Source organism: Bufo gargarizans, chromosome 9 (genome assembly GCF_014858855.1).
Source record: "Bufo gargarizans isolate SCDJY-AF-19 chromosome 9, ASM1485885v1, whole genome shotgun sequence".
In the NCBI taxonomy this organism is placed as follows: domain Eukaryota; kingdom Metazoa; phylum Chordata; class Amphibia; order Anura; family Bufonidae; genus Bufo; species Bufo gargarizans.
In genome coordinates, this window is record NC_058088.1 from 188,475,722 (window position 1) to 188,499,145 (window position 23,424).

The window sequence follows — 23,424 nt, forward strand, 5'->3', positions numbered from 1 at the left end:
TTCTATGGGGGTTGATGGAAATAGCTGAGCCAGCACTCGGCTATTTTCAGAGGCCCCATAGAAATGAATGGAGGGCGGCTGCGCATGTGCGGTGCACCCTCCACCACCTTTCCCAGTGTAGGTGCAGGTCCCAGAGATGCCCTAGCGATATGTCCTCGTTGTCTGTGATGGGAATACCCTTTTAAGTGTTTTTATTTTGGGTAAGGGGGGGGGGATTTGATATAGGGGTTGCAGAGGTAGCATTCAGCCCCTGTTGCCTGAGGGACCAAAATACCCCACTAGACCTGGTGGCAGTTTTTACATTGGTGCCCAAGATCTTCAAAGGATGCCTCTAATGTTGACTCCGCTATGTACCCCGCATCAAGTCCACCCTATATTCCCAAAACTCAGAATTAGAAATTATAAGGAAACATCTAAGTGGTCGAAAAAAAAGATGTCTGACAGGAGACATATCAGCAATCAGAGTTCCCCTTAAAAGGGTTTTAGCATCACATATAATGGGGGCATATTGCTAGGATATTCCCCCATTGTCTAAAAGGTGCAGGTCCCACCTCTGGGACACGCACCTACAACGAGAACGGAGCAGGGAAATTAATGGAGGGTGCACTGCGCATGCGCAGCCGCCCTCCATTCATTTCAATGGGGCCGCCGAAAATAGCTGATCGCTGGCTCGGCTATTTCCGTCTGCCCCCATAGAAATTAATGGGAGCAGGGGCCGCGCTTGCGCAATGTGCTCCTATTTACTTGTATGGGAGCAGCGCTTGGTGGTGGACGGACCCTGGGAAACCCCGGGTCCTCCAGCCACAGCTTTCCCCGCTCAGTTCTCCTTATAGTTGCGGGTCCCAGAGGTGGGACCCACACCTATCAGACAATATGGGCATATGTTAGCAATATGCCCCCGTTATATGTGATGGGAATACCCTTTTAAGAACTTGTCCTATGATGGTTTGTGTTCCTACCCGGTTGTTTGAGTGCCGATGCCTTCTCAAACAGCTGATCGGCAGGGGTCCAGGGTGTCGGACCCCCACCCATCAGATACTGGATAGGTCATCAGATAAAACAATCTTGGAAAACCCCTTTAATCATCGCAGTGCACACTGGTCACCTGCAGATGGCGCTGAGTGTGAATAATATTTTCCAACAACTTCTAATGATGTCTACCAGTGGAGCATCCCATGACTGATAGACACTCGTCCTATAATTAATGGAATTAAATGGTCATTATTATTTGCATAAATCAATAATAAAGGTGAATATAAGAAGCTTTGTAATATGTCTTATCAGAAAATAATGCCTTGTTCTCCAGTTATCAGCTCTTTTCACCCCATCCCTCCCACTTATCCAAAATAACTTTTTTGTCTAAACTCTGTGATAAATCCAACTTGAAAGAGAAGGATTATCCCTTAGAAGTCTACAGAGAGAGGAGGGCAAGGAGTGGAGAGCTGCACAGTGAGCAGAGAAAGTAAGTGATATATCTTACCACAAGTGCTTTATTCGCATCCGTGCTGCTCGGGACATCTCTATAATGTCCCGTGCTTTATTCACATCTGTGCTGCTCAGGACATCTCTATAATGTCCAGTGCTTTATTCGCATCTGTGCTGCTCAGGACATCTCTATAATGTACAGTGCTTTATTCACATCTGTGCTGCTCAGGACATCTCTATAATGTCCTATGCTTTATTCACATCTGTGCTGCTCAGGACATCTATATAATGTTCTGTGTTTTCATGGCAGCTGATTGTGAAAAGTTATCTGAAACGGAGAATGAAGAGCACAAGTCAGTTTTACCGCACAGTGAACATGGTAAAAAAACAACAACAAAAAAAACATTTAGAATTTTTTTCCAGCTCCTCTTATGCAATATTAAATGGTGGCATTAGAGAGTGCAACTTTTTTCACAAAAAAAACATGCCCTTTTACGACTATGGGGAAATAAAAATACAAATATTTTAGCCCCGGTAAGACAGGGAGCGAAAAATGAAATGTAAAAATGGAAAATCGCTCCATCAGGAAGGGTTTAAATGATAAAACTGGAGACTTCTAAAAAATTATGCATCTAATTTTGCAGACAACACTGGTTTTCCGGGAATCGGAGTGCCTGCAACCAGTACAAATATATTACACCACTGGGTATATACTACGCAAATATCACACTCCAGGATGCAGCTGTTATAGGATCCGCTAGGGTATACGCCCATAACATTAAAACCACCAGTACGGAAGACACCCCCCATTCCTGAACAGTGAGGCCGGGGCGTTCCCCTCCAGAAAGCGGGCACTGAACCATCTCCTAGCCGGGGAAGCAGCACCCTGTGAGTATCGAGATCTAGCACCGGCCTAAGTAAAGGGGCGGCTGCAGCAGTTTACAGCAAACGCATTTAAAGGCGCGCCACGTTTCAGCGATTATTTTGTGGCTTTTGCCTGGTTTGTTACAATGTAGAAGGGCTCTTTCACACGAGTGGATGGCGTGCGTGGAATCCGCTGCGTGAAAGAGAGCCAAGCCCCGCTCCGGACAGCAGAGACATGGAGCAGTAACATGATTGATATTGCTCCGTCACTCTCTGTGATCTTTTTACTACAAAATCACGGTGACAACTTCATCTCACTGTAAATATGTAGTAAAAAGGTCACAGAGAGGCACGGAGCAATATCAGTCATGTTACTGCTCTGTATCTCTGCTGTCCAGTGCGGGGCTTGGTTCTCTTTCATGCAGCAGATTACTCGCATGACATCCACTTGTGTAAAAGAGCCCTAAGTCCTGGACTCCGGCGAATCACAGCATTGAGGGAATAAATAAGAGACAAGACGTACAGATTACAGAACACCCCAGAGGGGCAGCAGCTTGTATCACACATGATGGGCTTAGCTACACAGCTCAGCAGGCAGTATCACACATGATGGGCTTAGCTACACAGCTCAGCAGACGGTATCACACAGGATAGGATTAGATACACAGCTCAGCAGACAGTATCACACAGGATAGGATTAGATACACAGTCAGCAGGCAGTATCACACAGGATAGGATTAGATACACAGCTCAGCAGACAGTATCACACAGGATAGGATTAGATACACAGCTCAGCAGACAGTATCACACAGGATAGGATTAGATACACAGCTCAGCAGACAGTATCACACAGGATAGGATTAGATACACAGCTCAGCAGACAGTATCACACAGGATAGGATTAGATACACAGCTCAGCAGACAGTATCACACAGGATAGGATTAGATACACAGCTCAGCAGGCAGTATCACACAGGATAGGATTAGATACACAGCTCAGAAGACAGTATCACACATGATAGGATTAGATACACCGGCTCAGCAGGCAGTATCACACAGGATAGGATTAGATACACAGCTCAGCAGACAGTATCACACAGGATAGGATTAGATACACAGCTCAGCAGGCAGTATCACACAGGATAGGATTAGATACACAGCTCAGCAGACAGTATCACACAGGATAGGATTAGATACACCAGCTCAGCAGACAGTATAACACAGGATAGGATTAGATACACAGCTCCGCAGACAGTATCACACAGGATAGGATTAGATACACCGGCTCAGCAGACAGTATCACACAGGATAGGATTAGATACACCGGCTCAGCAGACAGTATCACACAGGATAGGATTAGATACACCGGCTCAGCAGACAGTATCACACAGGATAGGATTAGATACACAGCTCAGGAGACAGTATCACACAGGATAGGATTAGATACACAGCTCAGCAGACAGTATAACACAGGATAGGATTAGATACACAGCTCAGCAGACAGTATCACACAGGATAGGATTAGATACACCGGCTCAGCAGACAGTATCACACAGGATAGTCTTAGATACACAGCTCAGCAGTCAGTATCTCACAGGATAGGATTAGATACACAGCTCAGCAGACAGTATCACACAGGAGAGGATTAGATACACAGCTCAGCAGACAGTATCACACAGGATAGGATTAGATACACGGCTCAGCAGACAGTATCACACATGATAGGATTAGATACACAGCTCAGCAGTCAGTATCACACAGGATAGGATTAGATACACAGCTCAGCAGTATGGGCATCTGGTTGTCAGAACATTACTATACAGTGTTGGGGTATGAAGAGCGCAGTGCGGGTCCGGTTGTCAGGACATTACTATGCAGTGCGGGGGTCCGGTTGTCAGGACATTACTATGCAGTGCAGTGGTCCGGTTGTCAGGACATTACTATGCAGTGCGGGCCCGGTTGTCAGGACATTACTATGCAGTGCAGGGGTCCGGTTGTCAGGACATTACTATGCAGTGCAGGGGCCCGGTTGTCAGGACATTACTATGCAGTGCGGGGGTCCGGTTGTCAGGACATTACTATGCAGTGCAGGGGCCCGGTTGTCAGGACATTACTATGCAGTGCGGGGGTCCGGTTGTCAGGACATTACTATGCAGTGCGGGGGTCCGGTTGTCAGGACATTACTATGCAGTGCGGGGGCCCGGTTGTCAGGACATTACTATGCAGTGCAGGGGTCCGGTTGTCAGGACATTACTATGCGGTGCAGGGGCCCGGTTGTCAGGACATTACTATGCAGTGCGGGGGTCCGGTTGTCAGGACATTACTATGCAGTGCAGGGGCCCGGTTGTCAGGACATTACTATGCAGTGCGGGGGTCCGGTTGTCAGGACATTACTATGCAGTGCAGGGGCCCGGTTGTCAGGACATTACTATGCAGTGCGGGGGTCCGGTTGTCAGGACATTACTATGCAGTGCGGGGGCCCGGTTGTCAGGACATTACTATGCAGTGCAGGGGTCCGGTTGTCAGGACATTACTATGCGGTGCAGGGGCCCGGTTGTCAGGACATTACTATGCAGTGCGGGGGTCCGGTTGTCAGGACATTACTATGCAGTGCAGGGGCCCGGTTGTCAGGACATTACTATGCAGTGCGGGGGCCCGGTTGTCAGGACATTACTATGCAGTGTGGGGGTTCAGTTGTTAGGGGGGGCCTCTCTGACATGGACAGACTATGTTACACATGGTTATGGTGTAATTATCAGTCATTTTTACCTCAATCTTTAAAATTTTCACAATTTTTGTACAAACGCCTTTCAACAATTTAAAAAATCACACCAAAAATGTGTCAAAAAATGAAGCAGGTAAATATTCCCCTCATGGCAGTAAACTGAAACAGGGAATCCTGTCAGCAGCCATCATGGAGTTGCTGTTCTTCCCTCTCTTATAACCTCTGCCTTCCTCTTTCCTCAGCTCACACCGAGACTTCCAGAACCTTCCCTCACCTCAGCTGCTTCTCCTGTCAATCAGCCAAGATGCCTCCTCTCCATTGGCTGCAGGAGTGACACCCAGACCCGCCCACTTTCAGACACCTTAGTAACAGCTAAGGCCTATACCTCCCACTCACCACTAGGGGCACTAGCACTGTCCTTTTTATAATCACCTTTAACAACCAATCAGAATCCAGGTGTCATTTTTCTGGATCTGGTTGTAAAATAAAAGCAGCAAACTGATTGGTTGCTGGGTTACTAGGTGACAACCTCTCATTGAGCTATAATGGCAGCCATATTGGTTGCGTTGCTCATACTATTTAGGGGGTACACTGGTTGTGTTGTCACTCAGCTTTCCCAGGAACAGGTACGAGCTGGTTTCTGTATCAGCCCCGGGTTCTGCTCTGTGATCCGGTTCTGTCGCCGATGCCCCCGTATACACAGGGATTCTTATTTGCACGAATTACGGTAAATTTGTCAGAAAAACAAGATGACATGGAGAACAGGTTCACTACTGACTATGTCTTCTGGTCACCCGGGGTGTATAAACGTACGTATGGCCGCTGTCCTCTCCTGTTATGGGCGATACACTGTTGCTCGCACTATTTAGGTCCCTTTCACACGAGCGAGTTTTCTGCGCGGGTGCAACGCGTGACATGAACGCATTGCACCCGCACTGAATCCTGACCCATTCATTTCAATGGGGCTGTGCACATGAGCGTTGTTTTTCACGCATCAGTTCTGCGTTGCGTGAAAATCGCAGCAGGTTCTATATTCTGCGTTTTTCACGCAGGCTGGCCCCATAGAAGTGAATGGGGCTGCGTGAAAAACGCATTGCATCCGCAAGCAAGTGCGGGTGCGATGCGTTTTTCACTGATGGTTGCTAAGAGATGTTGTTTGTAAACCTTCCGATTTTTTATCACACGCGTAAAAAACGCATCAAAACGCATCGCACCCGCGCGGAAAAAACGGAACGCAATCGCAGACAAAACTGACTGAACTTACTTGCAAAGTGGCGCAAGTTTCACTGAACGCACTCTGAACGCATCCGGCCCTAATCCGCAACGCCCGTGTGAAAGGCGCCTTAGGGGGTGCACTGTTGCTCGTACTATTCAGGGGGTGCACTGTTGCTCGTACTATTCAGGGGGTGCACTGTTGCTCGTACTATTCAGGGGGTGCACTGTTGCTCGTACTATTCAGGGGGTGCACTGTTGCTCGTACTATTCAGGGGGTGCACTGTTGCTCGTACTATTTAGGGGGTGCACTGTTGCTCGTACTATTTAGGGGGTGCACTGTTGCTCGTACTATTTAGGGGGTGCACTGTTGCTCATACTATTTAGGGGGTGCACTGTTGCTCGTACTATTTAGGGGGTGCACTGTTGCTCGTACTATTTAGGGGGTGCACTGTTGCTCGTACTATTTAGGGGGTGCACTGTTGCTCATACTATTTAGGGGGTGCACTGTTGCTCATACTATTTAGGGGGTGCACTGTTGCTCGTACTATTTAGGGGGTGCACTGTTGCTCGTACTATTTAGGGGGTGCACTGTTGCTCGTACTATTTAGGAGGTACACTATTGCTCATACTATTTAGGGGGTGCACTGTTGCTCGTACTATTTAGGGGGTGCACTGTTGCTCGTACTATTTAGGGGGTACACTGTTGCTCGTACTATTTAGGGGGTACACTGTTGCTCGTACTATTTAGGGGGTACACTGTTGCTCGTACTATTTAGGGGGTACACCGGTTGTGTTGCTCATACTATTTAGGGGGTACACTGGTTGTGTTGTCACCCAGCTTTTCCAGGAACAAATACGAGCTGGTTTCTGTATCAGCCCCGGGTTCTGCTCTGTGATGGACGGGGCGACGATGCAGCAGAACCGGTTCTCTCGCCGACGCCCTCTAAGGGATTCTTATTTGCAGGAATTACGGCAAATTTGTCAGAAAAACAAGATGACATGGAGAACGGGTTCACTACTGACTACTGACAATGTCTTCTGGTCACCCGGGGTGTATAAACGTACGTATGGCCGCTGTCCTCTCCTGTTATGGAGGATAACACTGTTGCTCGTACTGTTTAGGGGGTGCACTGTTACTTGTACTATTTGGGGGGTGTACTGTTACTCGTACTGTTTAGGGGGTGCACTGTTTGTACTATTTGGGGGGTGCACTGTTATTTGTACTATTTGGGGGGTGTACTGTTACTCGTACTGTTTAGGGGGTGCACTGTTTGTACTATTTGGGGGGTGCACTGTTATTTGTACTATTTGGGGGGTGTACTGTTACTCGTACTGTTTAGGGGGTGCACTGTTATTTGTACTATTTGGGGGGTGCACTGTTATTTGTACTATTTGGGGGGTGTACTGTTACTCGTACTGTTTAGGGGGTGCACTGTTATTTGTACTATTTGGGGGGTGCACTGTTATTTGTACTATTTGGGGGGTGCACTGTTATTTGTACTATTTGGGGGGTGTACTGTTACTCGTACTGTTTAGGGGGTGCACTGTTTGTACTATTTGGGGGGTGCACTGTTATTTGTACTATTTGGGGGGTGTACTGTTACTCGTACTGTTTAGGGGGTGCACTGTTATTTGTACTATTTGGGGGGTGCACTGTTATTTGTACTATTTGGGGGGTGTACTGTTACTCGTACTGTTTAGGGGGTGCACTGTTATTTGTACTATTTGGGGGGTGTACTGTTACTCGTACTGTTTAGGGGGTGCACTGTTATTTGTACTATTTGGGGGGTGCACTGTTATTTGTACTATTTGGGGGGTGTACTGTTACTCGTACTGTTTAGGGGGTGCACTGTTATTTGTACTATTTGGGGGGTGCACTGTTATTTGTACTATTTGGGGGGTGCACTGTTATTTGTACTATTTGGGGGGTGCACTGTTATTTGTACTATTTGGGGGGTGTACTGTTACTCGTACTGTTTAGGGGGTGCACTGTTATTTGTACTATTTGGGGGGTGCACTGTTATTTGTACTATTTGGGGGGTGCACTGTTGCTGATGATTGCACTATGGATGCACTGGGCGTCATTTATGATGCTCGTCTGTTGAGTGCGATTAGTGGATGCGTCTTTGCGCTCGTCAGGGCGCAGGCAGATCGTGTGAAATTAGACTATTCGTAGGTCGGCTCAGGAATTAGGTGCAAAAGTGCAGCGAAAAAGTCGAATATTAGATTATAAAGTAGCAGCCATATACACGTTTGGGAAGAGGAGCAAGTCTACCCGCTGAGGCGACTATTTTAACCAAATTGCCGCACTGCCCAACACAGAGCAGACGGACAGATCTACTCCACCCATGGAGTGGGGTAAAAATGAGAATGTTTCTATACCCAATTCATGTGAAAAGAAAAGGCGCACCTACATAAATAGGCCGAGAAAGGTGCAAAAATGAATAAAAAAAGACAGCGCCACCAGAACTAGTCTAAAACTGAAAATTGTCGAATGAGGCTCAAATGTCTCCAAAACAGGCACACGTTCAATAGTAAATATGCCTATAAAAATTTGTGCAAAACACTATAATATATGCCCCTATTAACTGGGAGGGGGATGTGAGGGGCAAGTTACACCCTTTCTGTCGGAGTTCTGCTTTATACAAATAGCAGAATGATGAGAGTCGTGTCCGCTGAGCAGATGTGCTGTAAAACATAAATTGCACCTCATTTCCCCACTGACGAGGTCTCCGTACGAGGAGCAGCCTGCGCCTCCGCAGGAAAGTGGCTCATTAAAAGACATGGAGGAGATAAGAGCTGTCATTATGTCCTGAGATCCCTGGAAATGCCGCGAATTAACCAGCGTCACCGGAACCGTCCTGCGTCGCGCTGCGTCCTGTTTACCGCGCTGTGATCCCCATAAAATAGACCTGGAGCCGTCCTGACATGCCATGTCCTGCCCACTTGTTATATCTGCATTTGGAAAAGCTGGGTGGCACAGACATTTCCGGTAACATGGCATCACCAAATCTGCACCAAACCCCACGTGTGTAAGGCCTCATGCACACAACCGTTTTTTTTTAAGGTCCGCAAAAACGGGGTCCGTAGGTCCGTGATCGTTTTTTCGTCCGTGGGTCTTCCTTGATTTTTGGAGGATCCACGGACATGAAAAAAAAAATAAATAATCAAAGTCAAGTTTGCCATTGAAATGATAGGAAAAAACGGACACGGATCACGGACGCGGATGACAATCTTGTGTGCATCCGTGATTTTTCACGGACCCATTGACTTGAATGGGTCCGTGCACCGTTGGCCGTGAAAAAAATAGGACAGGTCATATTTTTTTCACGACCAGGAAACACGGATCACGGATGCGGCTGCCAAACGGTGCATTTTCAGATTTTTCCACGGACCTATTGAAAGTCAATGGGTCCGCGGAAAAAACGGAAAACGGCACAACGGCCACGGATGCACACAACGGTCGTGTGCATGAGGCCTTATTTGCATTTTTTCCGCGGATCTCACCCTCCCACGGACGGTAGGTTCACACAGAAGATTTTGCCCGCGGGTTTTTACGTGGACCCGTTCTAGGTTCATCTCCATTGAATGTAGCTAAACTGCGAGCACGCTCCCGCTGCGGCTTCGCATGAACTGCGGTGTGGTTTACCATTGGAAACAATGGAAGGCGGTTTCAGCCCCAGTGTTTGGCATCATATCCACACTGAAACCCGCAAAATTGTGTGAACCGAAAAGGGTGAAATAAGCACAAAAACCCCTGCAGCGCCCTCAGAATATATTATACGCCCCCCCCCCCAGGTCCTCAGTATATATAACGCCCCTCTGTAGTATCCCCAGTATAAATATTGCCCCCGTTATCTATAATTCTCCCCCCCTCTGTAGTACCCACAGTGTCTATATAAAATACCCCCAGACCCAACAGCCCCCCCATCCCACACACCATAGTGCCGGCAAAAAAAATACTCACCTTGCCACAGGCCGTCCTGGATACATGGCCGACACCCTGCCTTGCACCCTAAGGGGCGTAGAGCCCCACCCCAGGTACTCACCACATGACAAACGTATAGAGGAAGCTTAAGGCTGGTTTCACACGGGCGTTGCGTGAAAAGGTGCGGGTCCATCACCAACTGGGCCCCTGGCTCACCTACTGGGGTCCTGCTGTACCACTATGGCCCCCGTCAGGTAAAACGAGAGATTACAATTACAATGGGGTTGCACAGCGCCACATCCGTTCTCAGGTTGTGTCTGGTATTACACTCCAGATGAGATACCGAATGCAGCCTTGCATAACTATATCATGAAAAGTTCTTCAACTTTCCAATATACTTTAAGCTCAGTTTTGTCTGCTTGCTGTCAGGGAACGGAAAAATCCTTGTTTATGTCCAGTGACTGTGTCCAGACCTAATACTTCTCACAGCTGAGAATCTGCTACAATTGCATCCAGCCTGGGCATAAGCCATCCACAGCATAACCCTTGTTTACTACAATGTATCAAAAGGCAGGTAAGCTGTGTCTATAGTCTGGCAATGGAACAGACCCTCAGCTGTGAGAAGTGTTAGGTCTGTTCTGTTTTCTGTCATTGAATGTCATTATCTTTTTTACATCCAGTGGCAATCCTAATACTTCCCACAGCTGAGAGTTTGCTACAGTTGCATCCAACCTAGCCAATCTGTCTTTTGTCAAAGTTTGCTACAGTGTATCAGCGCAGGAAAAATGTATTAGGCCTCATGCGCGTGACCGTATGCCCTCCGAGACATACAGTCCGTGAGTGGCCCGTATGTCCCGGAGCGGCATTGATCGTGCGGACGGGAGTAGACAGCATCATAGATTACGGAATGGACATACTGATGCGGACAGCACACGGTGTGATGTCCACATTTTTTGCGGATCCATTGAAATGAATAAGTCCGCATCCTATCGGCAAAAAAAAACAAAAAACGGAAACAAACAACGTTCGTGTGCATGTAGCCTCCGCAAAACACGGATGGCGTCCGTGTGCGTTCCGCAATTTGCGGAACGGCACGGACAGTAATTGATCTAACTGCCTATTCTTGTCCGCAAAACGGACAAGAAATGGACAGGTTATATATTTTTTTTTTTTTTGCAGACCACGGAACAGCGCAATGGATGCGGACAGAACACGGAGTGCTGTCGCCATCTTTTGCCGCCCCCATTGAAATGAATAGGTCCGCACCCGAGCCGCAAAAACTGTGGCTTGGATGCGGACCAAAACAACGGTCGTGTGCATGAGGCCTAAAGCTGACAGTGGATGGTCTAGATTGGATGCAATGGTAACAAATCCTCAGTTGTGAAAAAGCATTAGGTCCTGCCCCTGCATTCAAATGGATGAAAACCTATACAGGCCTAAAACTTCTCACAGCTGAAGGTTTGTTACAAAGTATCCAGTCTATGAGCAAACAGAGAGGCAGCACGTGTCACTCCTGCCCTCTTGGTTACAATGTATCAGCGCAGACTGTTTTGAATACACAGGATTGTTTGGACTTGATACAAATACTGTACCAACCCCTCAGCTGTGAGAAGCAGTAGGTGGGGACTGTCTATTGGGGACGGCCTTCACAGCTTCATAAATACAGCTCAGGTCTGTGCCCGTCACTGGCTGCACATCAGGATCAGGTAGGTCCCATCTACTTCCTACTGCCCAGAGCCAAAAGCTGCAGGACCCGGCGCTGGCGAGGACGCGTCCTCTATGACCTTCTGTAGGCCAGGTTCAGAAAGTCCTCACACCCTCTCTTACTTCTTACACATTTTGTTATCTTGCTTCTTGCACTATAAGTTCCCCCATCATTGTGCGCTCAGCCCCCCGCAAGGAGAAAGTGGGGACCGAACGTTCAAAGTCTTCCCTAATTTATTGAAAAGGAAAAACTTAAATCCTGTATTGACATAAGTCTTCACACCCTTTACTCGGGACATATGGAGTCACACCTTCTGCTCAGGACATAAGTCTTCACATCCTTTCCTCGGGACGTCGGTGAAGCCCCTTTGGCAGTGATTCCAGCCTTCGGTCTTCTTGGAGATGATGCCACCAGGTTTTCACACCTGGATTTGGGGATTTTCTGGCGTTCTCCTCTGCAGATCCTCTCACGCTCTGTCAGGTTGGATGGCGCCGTCGGTGGACAACCATTGTCAGGTCTCTCCAGGGACGTTATATTGGGTTCAGGGCTCTGGCTGGGCCACTCGAGGACATTCACAGAGTTGTCCCCAAGTCTCTTCTGTGTTGTCCTGGCTGTGGTCTTAGGGTCACTGTCTTGTTGGCAGGTGAACCTTCGGCCCAGTCTGAGGTCCAGAGCTCTGGATCAGGTTCTCATTAAGAATATCTCTATAATTTGCTCCATTCAGCTTTCCCTCCACCCTGACCAGTCTCCTTGTCCCCCCCAGCATGACGCTGCCGCCACCATGTGCAATGAGCCGGACCGTGGGTGCAGTTACACGGACACCAATTATGCAGTCGGTCAGGATATGTGTATAATAATCTATGGTTTTTGTTCGTGGCGCCAATTGCAGCGTGCGCAGGGTACTGTCTCGGGGCCCTTTAAGGTGTTGCAACTCACGTACCATGTTAGGAATGCCAGAGTTGTGTAATGTCTCTGTATGCAGTGTCGGACTGGGGTACCTAGGGCCCACCAGTAAAAAAAATTTTGGGGCCCACCGTACGGATACATTCCAATATAATAAATAATTTAACACTTTTTATGAACACAGGCCGGTTGAGGTGCTGTACATTGAATATATGTATGTAGTGCAGTAAGTCTACTGTGTTATGTGCCACTTGTGCAGGAGGTGGGAGACTAGGGGCCCACCTTGCTCAGGGGCCCACCGGGGGATTCCCCTGGACCCCTGTGGGCCAGTCCGAGCCTGTCTGTATGATAGTGGTAATAGTGTCAACGGTGTCTCCTACCTGGGTACGGCTGGACTCCTGGATCCTGGCTCACTTGCAATAAAATTAGTGTTGCTAGTAGGAGTAATTGAGGGATTTGGTAGCAATGATTGAGATCCAGACTTGGAATATAATTCAAACTGGTCTTTACTTGATGCAGCAGTAATCCATGTGAGATACAGCAATAGTCTTGGGTCCCAGCAGGTATTGGCAATGTGTGGCAGGAATTACTATCTTCTGCTGTATTGGGGACTGACTAGCTGAGGGGGAATGTGGCTTCTCCTGGTCTCTGGATGGCGCTCACAGGGTATGGTTCTTCCTGGAGTTCTGGAGGTGGCTGCTTGCTTTCCACCAGTTGAGACTGAATGGCAAAAACCCGGAAGCTTGTGCTTACGGGCTTCCTACTGATGCCCCGTGTCGGCCAATGTGGGTATTGGTAGTTGCGCTGAACACTGTAAGCATCACTGCTTTAACCCTGGGTTCACACCTGAGCGTTTCTGAGATGCGCGTTTTACGCGCGTATTTGTCGCGCGTTTTTAATGCGCGTTTTTTTGCAATAGTAAACGCGCGTTTGACGCGCGTTTGTGTGATTGACTGCAGTGTTGTCCAATGAGTCTATGGCCAAAACGCGCGACAAACGCCCCAAAAAAAGCTCAAGAACTTGTTTATGCGTCGGGCGTTTTACAGCGCGTTCAAACGCGCTGTAAAACGCTTAAGTGTGAACCAGGGCCATAGGGAAGCATTGGTTTTCACGTGTTGAGCGTTTTACAGCGCGTTTGAACGCGCTGTAAAACGCTCAGGTGTGAACTTAGGGTAAGTGTTCATGCTGCAATTCTTATTTTGTCCACCAGATGGCAGGCCAGGATAAGAAATGAGCAACTTCTAGTTTAAATTTCATTTTAAAAATCCCTGATAGAACAAAATTTAAAAAACATTATTTATAGGCTCATATATGAGTTAAAAAATGATCACAAAAATGTTTTAATTTTTTTTTTACTATATATATATATATATATATATATATATATATATATATATATTATCCAAAGGATGAGGCAGCACTCCAAATAAAGTGAAAATGGTGGATATTTTATTCCCCTCTGCAACGTTTCAACCGTCTCAATGCGGTCTTTCTCAAGTATATATATATATATGTTAAAATTGCCCACCTTTCTGTATAATAAAAAAATAAATACCTAAATAACAATAAATATAAACATCATGGGTATCATCGCAACTGAAAACTATTAAAATATTTTAAAAAATTCAATACGGTGAATGGCGTGACGGAAAAAAGGCTAAAAAATTGCCAATTTGCCATATATTTTTTTTTTTTTTTGCTTCTCTTACCCAAAACAATTTCATAAAATGTGATCAAAAAGTCACGCACACTCCAAAATGGTATCAATAAAAACTACAGATTTTTCCGCAAAAATGAGCCCCTTAACAGCTCAGTAGACATAAGTATAAAAAAGTTATAGGGGTCGAAATATGGTGATGTAAAAAAAAAAATGTTTAATCAAAGTTTAAATGTATTTTTACACTATTTAGACATAAAAAAAACTACACATATGGGGTATTTTTGTAATCGTACTGACCCAGAGAATGAAGTGCATTGGTTCATTTTGCTGTAAATGAAATGCCGTGTGAACAAAACCCATTTGGAATTTTTTACCGCTTCCCACTACATTTTATGACAGAATGCCGGATATAAGTGTTCCGTCAAAACGGATCTGGAGACGTTTAAAAATGCAAAAAGATAAAAATAAATACCGGATCTGTTTTTTCCGGAGAGACGGATCCGGTATTTCAATGCATTTGTCAGACGGATCGGCCTTTCTTACCAAGGCTCTTCTCCCTGATAACTCACTGTGCTCCTGGGAACCTTCAGTGCCGCAGACATTTTTTGCCCCCTTCTCCAGGTCTGAGCCTCCACACAATCCTGTCTCTGAGCTCTACAGGCAGTTCTCTCCTCCTCATGGCTCGGTTTCTGCTCTGATCTGCATTGTCAGATGTGAGACCTTATATAGGACAGGGCTGTGTGTTTCCAAATCATGTCCTATCTGCTGAATTTACCACAGGTGACTCCAAACAAGGTGTAGGAACATCTCAGAGATGATCCAGAGAAATGGGAGCGAAATGTCAATTATATTTATATAGATGGGTGCAATGCTCAGCATGTGTGCTGTATTATTATATATGTATATGCCCAGTACAACTTGATTAAAGGGCAGCTTCCCGCAGGATCAACCCTATTAAAGCAGGCATACTGCTTGGTAGTTTTGATCCTGCTGATTAAAATGATACCTGTCTTGTGAAAATCGGTTGCAAGGTTCCAGAGAAAAAAAGACTTTTATTCCTTAGGCCAATGGGGGCCTCAGTCCACCGAGGGGCGGGGACTAGCCCTCAGCTTTCCAGTGCTGGCCACGCCCCTCAGTGCACTGCAGCCCTCAAGTGCATAAAGAACAAAAGTAACTTTTCTCGAGAACACCACAACCGAATATCACAAGACAGGTATCATTTTAATCAGCAGGACCAACTCTACCAGCCTGATTGGTTACCAGGGAAATTTACTAAAGTTATAACCCGAGTTACTTAACCACCTCCCGACCGCTGTACGCACATATGCGTCCGGGAGGTGGTTGCTTTACTCCTCCTGGACGCATATACGCGTCCTCTCGCGAGACGCGAGATTTCCTGTGAACGCGCGCGCACAGGCGCGCGCGCTCACAGGAACAGAAGGTAAGCGAGTGGATCTCCAGCCTGCCAGCGGCGATCGTTCGCTGGCAGGCTGGAGATCCGAATTTTTTAACCCCTAACAGGTATATTAGACGCTGTTTTCATAACAGCGTCTAATATACCTCCTACCTGGTCCTCTGGTGGTCCCTTTTATTAGGATCGACCACCAGAGGACTCAGGTAGGTCAGTACAGTCCCACCAAACACTACACTACACTACACTACACCCCCCCCCCCCCCCCCCGGTCACTTATTAACCCCTTATAAACCCCTGATCACCCCATATAAACTCCCTGATCACCCCCCTGTCATTGATCACCGCCCTGTCATTGATCACCCCCCTGTCAGGCTCCGTTCAGACGTCCGCATGATTTTTACGGATCCGATCCATGTATCCATGGATCCGTAAAAATCATGCGGACGTCTGAATGGAGTCTTACAAGGGGGTGATCAATGACAGGCGGGTGATCACCCATATACACTCCCTGATCACCCCCTGTCATTGATCACCGCCCTGTCAGGCTCCATTCAGACGTCCGCATGATTTTTACGGATCCGATCCATGTATCCATGGATCCGTAAAAATCATGCGGACGTCTGAATGGAGCCTTACAGGGGGGTGATCAATGACAGGCGGGTGATCACCCATATACACTCCCTGATCACCCCCTCTTATTGATCACCGCCCTGTCAGGCTCCATTCAGACGTCCGCATGATTTTTACGGATCCGATCCATGTATCCATGGATCCGTAAAAATCATGCGGATGTCTGAATGGAGCCTTACAGGGGGGGTGATCAGTGACAGGGGGGTGATCACCCTGATTACCCTGATCACCCGCCTGTCATTGATAACCCCCCTGTCAGGCTCCATTCAGACGTCCGCATGCGTTCTGTGGATCCGATCCATGTATCCATGGATCCGTAAAAAATCATGCGGATGTCTGAATGGAGCCTTACAGGGGGGGTGATCAGTGACAGGGGGGTGATCACCCTGATCACCCCCCGTCATTGATAACCCCCCTGTAAGGCTCTATTCAGACGTCCGCATGCGTTCTGTGGATCCGATCCATGTATCCATGGATCCGTAAAAAATCATGCGGATGTCTGAATGGAGCCTTACAGGGGGGGTGATCAGTGACAGGGGGGTGATCACCCTGATCACCCCCCTGTCATTGATAACCCCCCTGTAAGGCTCCATTCAGACGTCCGCATGCGTTCTGTGGATCCGATACATGTATCCATGGATCCGTAAAAAATCATGCGGATGTCTGAATGGAGCCTTACAGGGGGGGTGATCAGTGACAGGGGGGTGATCACCCTGATTACCCTGATCACCCCCTGTCATTGATAACCCCCCTGTAAGGCTCCATTCAGACGTCCGCATGCGTTCTGTGGATCCGATCCATGTATCCATGGATCCGTAAAAAATCATGCGGATGTCTGAATGGAGCCTTACAGGGGGGGTGATCAGTGACAGGGGGGTGATCACCCTGATTACCCTGATCACCCCCCGTCATTGATAACCCCCCTGTAAGGCTCTATTCAGACGTCCGCATGCGTTCTGTGGATCCGATCCATGTATCCATGGATCCGTAAAAAATCATGCGGATGTCTGAATGGAGCCTTACAGGGGGGGTGATCAGTGACAGGGGGGTGATCACCCTGATTACCCTGATCACCCCCTGTCATTGATAACCCCCCTGTAAGGCTCCATTCAGACGTCCGCATGCGTTCTGTGGATCCGATCCATGTATCCATGGATCCGTAAAAAATCATGCGGACGTCTGAATGGAGCCTTACAGGGGGGGTGATCAGTGACAGGGGGGTGATCAGGGAGTCTATATGGGTGATCACCCCCCTGTCATTGATCACTCCCCCCCTGGTAAGGCTCCATTCAGCCATTTTTTTTGGCACAAGTTAGCGGACATTTTTTGTTTGTTTTTGTTTTTTCTTACAAAGTCTCATATTCCACTAACTTGTGTCAAAAAATAAAATCTCACATGAACTCACCATACCCCTCACGGAATCCAAATGCGTAAACATTTTTAGACATTTATATTCCAGACTTCTTCTCACGCTTTAGGGCCCCTAAAAAGCCAGGGCAGTATAAATACCCCACACGTGACCCCATTTCGGAAAGAAGACACCCCAAGGTATTCCGTGAGGGGCATATTGAGTCCATGAAAGATTGAAATTTTTGTCCTAAGTTAGCGGAAAGTGAGACTTTGTGAGAAAAAAACCAAAAAAAATCAATTTCCGCTAACATATGCAAAAAATAAAAAATTTCTAGGAACTCGCCAGGCCCCTCATTGAATACCTTGGGGTGTCTTCTTTCCAAAGTGGGGTCACATGTGGGGTATTTATACTGCCCAGGCTTTTTAGGGGCCCGAAAGTGTGAGAAGAAGTCTGGGATCCAAATGTCTAAAAATGCCCTCCTAAAAGGAATTTGGGCCCCTTTGCGCATCTAGGCTGCAAAAAAGTGTGACACATCTGGTATCGCCGTACTCAGGAGAAGTTGGGGAATGTGTTTTGGGGTGTCATTTTACATATACCCATGCTGGGTGAGAAAAATATCTTGGTCAAATGCCAACTTTGTATAAAAAAATAGGAAAAGTTGTCTTTTGCCAAGATATTTCTATCACCCAGCATGGGTATATGTAAAATGACACCCCAAAACACATTCCCCAACTTCTCCTGAGTACGGCGATACCAGATGTGTCACACTTTTTTGCAGCCAAGGTGGGCAAAGGGGCACATATTCCAAAGAGCACCTTTCGGATTTCACAGGCCATTTTTTACACATTTTGATTGCAAGGTACTTCTCACACATTTGGGCCCCTAAATTGCCAGGGCAGTATAACTACCCCACAAGTGACCCCATTTTGGAAAGAAGACACCCCAAGGTATTCCGTGAGGGGCATGGCGAGTTCCTAGAATTTTTTATTTTTTGTCACAAGTTAGCGGAAAATGATGATTTTTATTTTTTTCTCTTTTTTCCTTACAAAGTCTCATATTTCACTAACTTGCGACAAAAAATAAAAAATTCTAGGAACTCGCCATGCCCCTCACAGAATACCTTGGGGTGTCTTCTTTCCAAAATGGGGTCACTTGTGGCGTAGTTATACTGCCCTGGCAATTTAGGGGCCCAAATGTGTGAGAAGAACTTTGCAATCAAAATGTGTAAAAAATGACCGGTGAAATCCGAAAGGTGCACTTTGGAATATGTACCCCTTTGCCCACCTTGGCTGCAAAAAAGTGTCACACATCTGGTATCGCCGTACTCAGGAGAAGTTGGGGAATGTGTTTTGGGGTGTCATTTTACATATACCCATGCTGGGTGAGAAAAATATCTTGGTCAAATGCCAACTTTGTATAAAAAAATGGGAAAAGTTGTCTTTTGCCAAGATATTTCTCTCACCCAGCATGGGTATATGTAAAATGGCACCCCAAAACACATTCCCCAACTTATCCTGAGTACGGCGATACCAGATGTGTCACACTTTTTTGCTGCCAAGGTGGGCAAAGGGGCACATATTCCAAAGTGCACCTTTCGGATTTCGCAGGCCATTTTTTACAGATTTTGATTGCAAAGTTCTTCTCACACATTTGGGCCCCTAAATTGCCAGGGCAGTATAACTACGCCACAAGTGACCCCATTTTGGAAAGAAGACACCCCAAGGTATTCTGTGAGGGGCATGGCGAGTTCCTAGAATTTTTTATTTTTTGTCGCAAGTTAGTGAAATATGAGACTTTGTAAGGAAAAAAGAGAAAAAAATAAAAATCATCATTTTCCGCTAACTTGTGACAAAAAATAAAAAATTCTAGGAACTCGCCATGCCCCTCACGGAATACCTTGGGGTGTCTTCTTTCCAAAATGGGGTCACTTGTGGCGTAGTTATACTGCCCTGGCAATTTAGGGGCCCAAATGTGTGAGAAGTACCTTGCAATCAAAATGTGTAAAAAATGGCCTGCAAAATCTGAAAGGTGCACTTTGGAATATGTGCCCCTTTGCCCACCTTGGCAGCAAAAAAGTGTCACACATCTGGTATTGCCGTACTCAGGAGAAGTTGGGGAATGTGTTTTGGGGTGTCATTTTACATATACCCATGCTGGATGAGAGAAATATCTTGGCAAAAGACAACTTTTCCCATTTTTTTATACAAAGTTGGCATTTGACCAAGATATTTTTCTCACCCAGCATGGGTATATGTAAAATGACACCCCAAAACACATTCCCCAACTTCTCCTGAGTACGGCGATACCAGATGTGTCACACTTTTTTGCTGCCAAGGTGGGCAAAGGGGCACATATTCCAAAGTGCACCTTTCGGATTTCACCGGTCATTTTTTACACATTTTGATTGCAAAGTTCTTCTCACACATTTGGGCCCCTAAATTGCCAGGGCAGTAAAACTACCCCACAAGTGACCCCATTTTGGAAAGAAGACACCCCAAGGTATTCCGTGAGGGGCATGGCGAGTTCCTAGAATTTTTATTTTTTGTCGCAAGTTAGTGGAATATGAGACTTTGTAAGAAAAATAAAAAAATAAAAATCATCATCATTTTCCGCTAACTTGTGACAAAAAATAAAAAGTTCTATGAACTCACTATGCCCATCAGCGAATACCTTAGGGTGTCTACTTTCCGAAATGGGGTCATTTGTGGGGGTTTTCTACTGTTTGGGCATTGTAGAACCTCAGGAATCATGACAGGTGCTCAGAAAGTCAGAGCTGTTTCAAAAAGCGGAAATTCACATTTTTGTACCATAGTTTGTAAATGCTATAACTTTTACCCAAACCATTTTTTTTTTGCCCAAACATTTTTTTTTTTATCAAAGACATGTAGAACTATAAATTTGGCGAAAAATTTATATATGGATGTCGTTTTTTTTTGCTAAATTTTACAGCTGAAAGTGAAAAATGACATTTTTTTGCAAAAAAAATCGTTACATTTTGATTAATAACAAAAAAAGTAAAAATGTCAGCAGCAATAAAATACCACCAAATGAAAGCTCCATTAGTGAGAAGAAAAGGAGGTAAAATTCATTTGGGTGGTAAGTTGCATGACCGAGCGATAAACGGTGAAAGGAGTGTAGTGCCGAAGTGTAAAAAGTGCTCTGGTCATGAAGGGGGTTTCACATAGCGGGGCTGAAGTGGTTAAAGGGGTTGTCCAGAATTAGAAAAAAAAAAAAAAAAACATGGCTGCTCTCTTTGAAAAACAGCACTACCAGTGGTGGTGTGGCAGAGCTGCGATACCACACACTACTTGTGGACTGGGGTGGTGCTGTTTTTAGAAGAAATCAACCATATTTTTCAAATTTTGGACAACCCTTTTAAAGGTGAAGTTTGATCAAAAGTAACCCTTTGACTCATCATAGATACATGTTAGTAGACGTTGTCTCTGGACTCTGAGTACTCACATCCCCACTCTTCTACGGGGAAGCAGCGCTGCAGTTTAAAGCAGCTGAACCTTTTGGGCTTGTCACAGAGATTTCAGAACAGTCATGTGGATCAAAGCGACCAATCAGATTACAGCTCTTATTTTTCAAGCTGATTGATTGCAATGAGCAGCACCCAATATTTAGGGGTGTCCGATACATTACTGTATGTTCCTTTTGGTTTAACCCTCCTCAGGTAGACCTGGCACCCAGACTAGGTACGTGTATAGTCACGAGTGACAACCAAGATGGCCACTATTAAATCTCTCACCCAGCTTTTCTGTGCTTCTGAATGGAAAAATGATATTATATTATATTATACAGATTTTCTGTTCTTAAAGGGGCTGTCCACTTTTGTTGAACCCTTTGGTGCGCCAAAGATAAGCAGATCACAGGGAGCTGCAGGGACTTCCATTGATCAGCAGTGATCTAAGAGGATTAACCTGTCAGCAAGTGTTCAGTTTCTCTACAGCACGACCAGTGGTGAAATGAAGTATTACATGGTGTCTATTGAAATCAATGGTCTGACTATACAATGATGGGTCCTCCAGAGGGAGACACTCTATCCTTCTCAGAACGTTATCCTTTCTTTTCTCTTTAGTTAGATATCTTATTTCTCTGTTTCAGGGAAAACCGGGTGTCTTCATATCTCCCATAACTCTCTCTTCTGGAGGAAGATACCACCCCGGATCGGCCGCAGGCGATGCCTTCACTACCGTCCAAGGTTCTGTTCATCCGAGATGAAATGGACAGCACGGCCTCAGTCCGGCTCCTCTCTAAAGTGACAGAAACTATTCATGGCATCAGCCTGAGGGGCCGGGTGGTGGTGGTGGTCATGGTGGCCATGTTGGTCATCATGCTCATGGTGATGTTGTTTTTGTGGAACTACAAGTGCATTGTGGTCGACCGACTCTGCCAGGGAATCGAGGAGATCGAGACCCCAATATTTAACAATGAATAAATTATGGGCGGGGTGACACCAGTGATACATTGTATCAGCCCTGGAGGGGGAGGAGCTCCAAAAAGGGGGAGGAGCTGCCTTGCAAATGTGGGACCAACAGCTGTCAGCCTTGAATCCGCCCCCCTCCATAAGCATGTTTTGTTTGGCCAAGTGTGCACCATATTTCCATCAGAAAAGGAGATAAGGGGCTGCCGGATACTATTGATGCTGCTTATCGTGGATGTGTCTGTTCCCCTGAAGAGAGCGTGGAGGTGTCATGGCTGTTTATTTCCATCAACAGCGCCCCACCTGTCCGCAGGTTGAATGTGGTATTGCAGCTCCGTCCTATTCACTTCCATGCAACTGAGCTGCAGTAGTGGTCACAACCTATGGACACATTTTAGAAGAAAGCAGCCATGCTTTGTTTTTTTTTCTATTTCTGGACAACCCCTTTAAGTAATGGCAAAGAAAAAAAAAATATTGAAAGAAAATGGTGCAATGTATTGTATTCTTCTCCATCCACCCCCAAAGTTAATGTAAAAATAGTTCCTTCCTGCCTGCAAACAGTCATGTGACCTATCGGTTCCTCTCTGTGTGACTGTCATCCCACAATGCACTGCTCCCGCTGGTGGCAGGAAGCCTGCAGGATTCAGACTTTTAGCTTTGGGCCTGAAAAGAGAATAAAAGTTCACGTAAGTAAGAAGCAGAACAAGATATGGAAAGAAGGTCTTGGCGTCGATATTCAGCAATCTAAGCAGAGTTAATCTGTAAAAGTGTCGTGGAAAAGTGGAGTGTCCCTTTAAGTCATTAATGTAGTCACGGCAGAATGGGGGAGGGGATGTGTCTCATGTTTTGATGCCATTAAACTGTAGGATAATCAAAAATTTGGGTAATTGTCATCTTTTGCTCAATTTCTGGTCAGCCCAGTGCCCCGAAACCCATCAGATCAGTATCTGGGTCAGATATGCATAGGAGACAAGCAGCTGCCAGCACCTCTGGCGCCGCCGATCTCTGGGAGAAACAAAACTGACCACTCCAAATGTTTCTTTTAATGGTTGTCAGACCAGATGGACGTTAGGATATGTTTTCTGTGGATCCTGCATGTACTAATGGTGACGGAGACCACCCGGGAATGCCCCACCCTCGCAGAGGGCACCGACAATCTGCGCCAATTAATTTAATAT

General features: G+C 46.3%; 1 long non-coding RNA gene across 1 annotated transcript; it reads left to right on the top strand.

The window, feature by feature from the left end:
• The first annotated feature begins 2,232 nt into the window (after positions 1 to 2,232).
• On the top strand, positions 2,233 to 22,310 carry LOC122946156. The gene is made up of 2 exons (XR_006391219.1): positions 2,233 to 2,313; positions 21,928 to 22,310. It is a non-coding gene; the product is annotated as an uncharacterized LOC122946156 (long non-coding RNA).
• Positions 22,311 to 23,424: the final 1,114 nt, after the last annotated feature.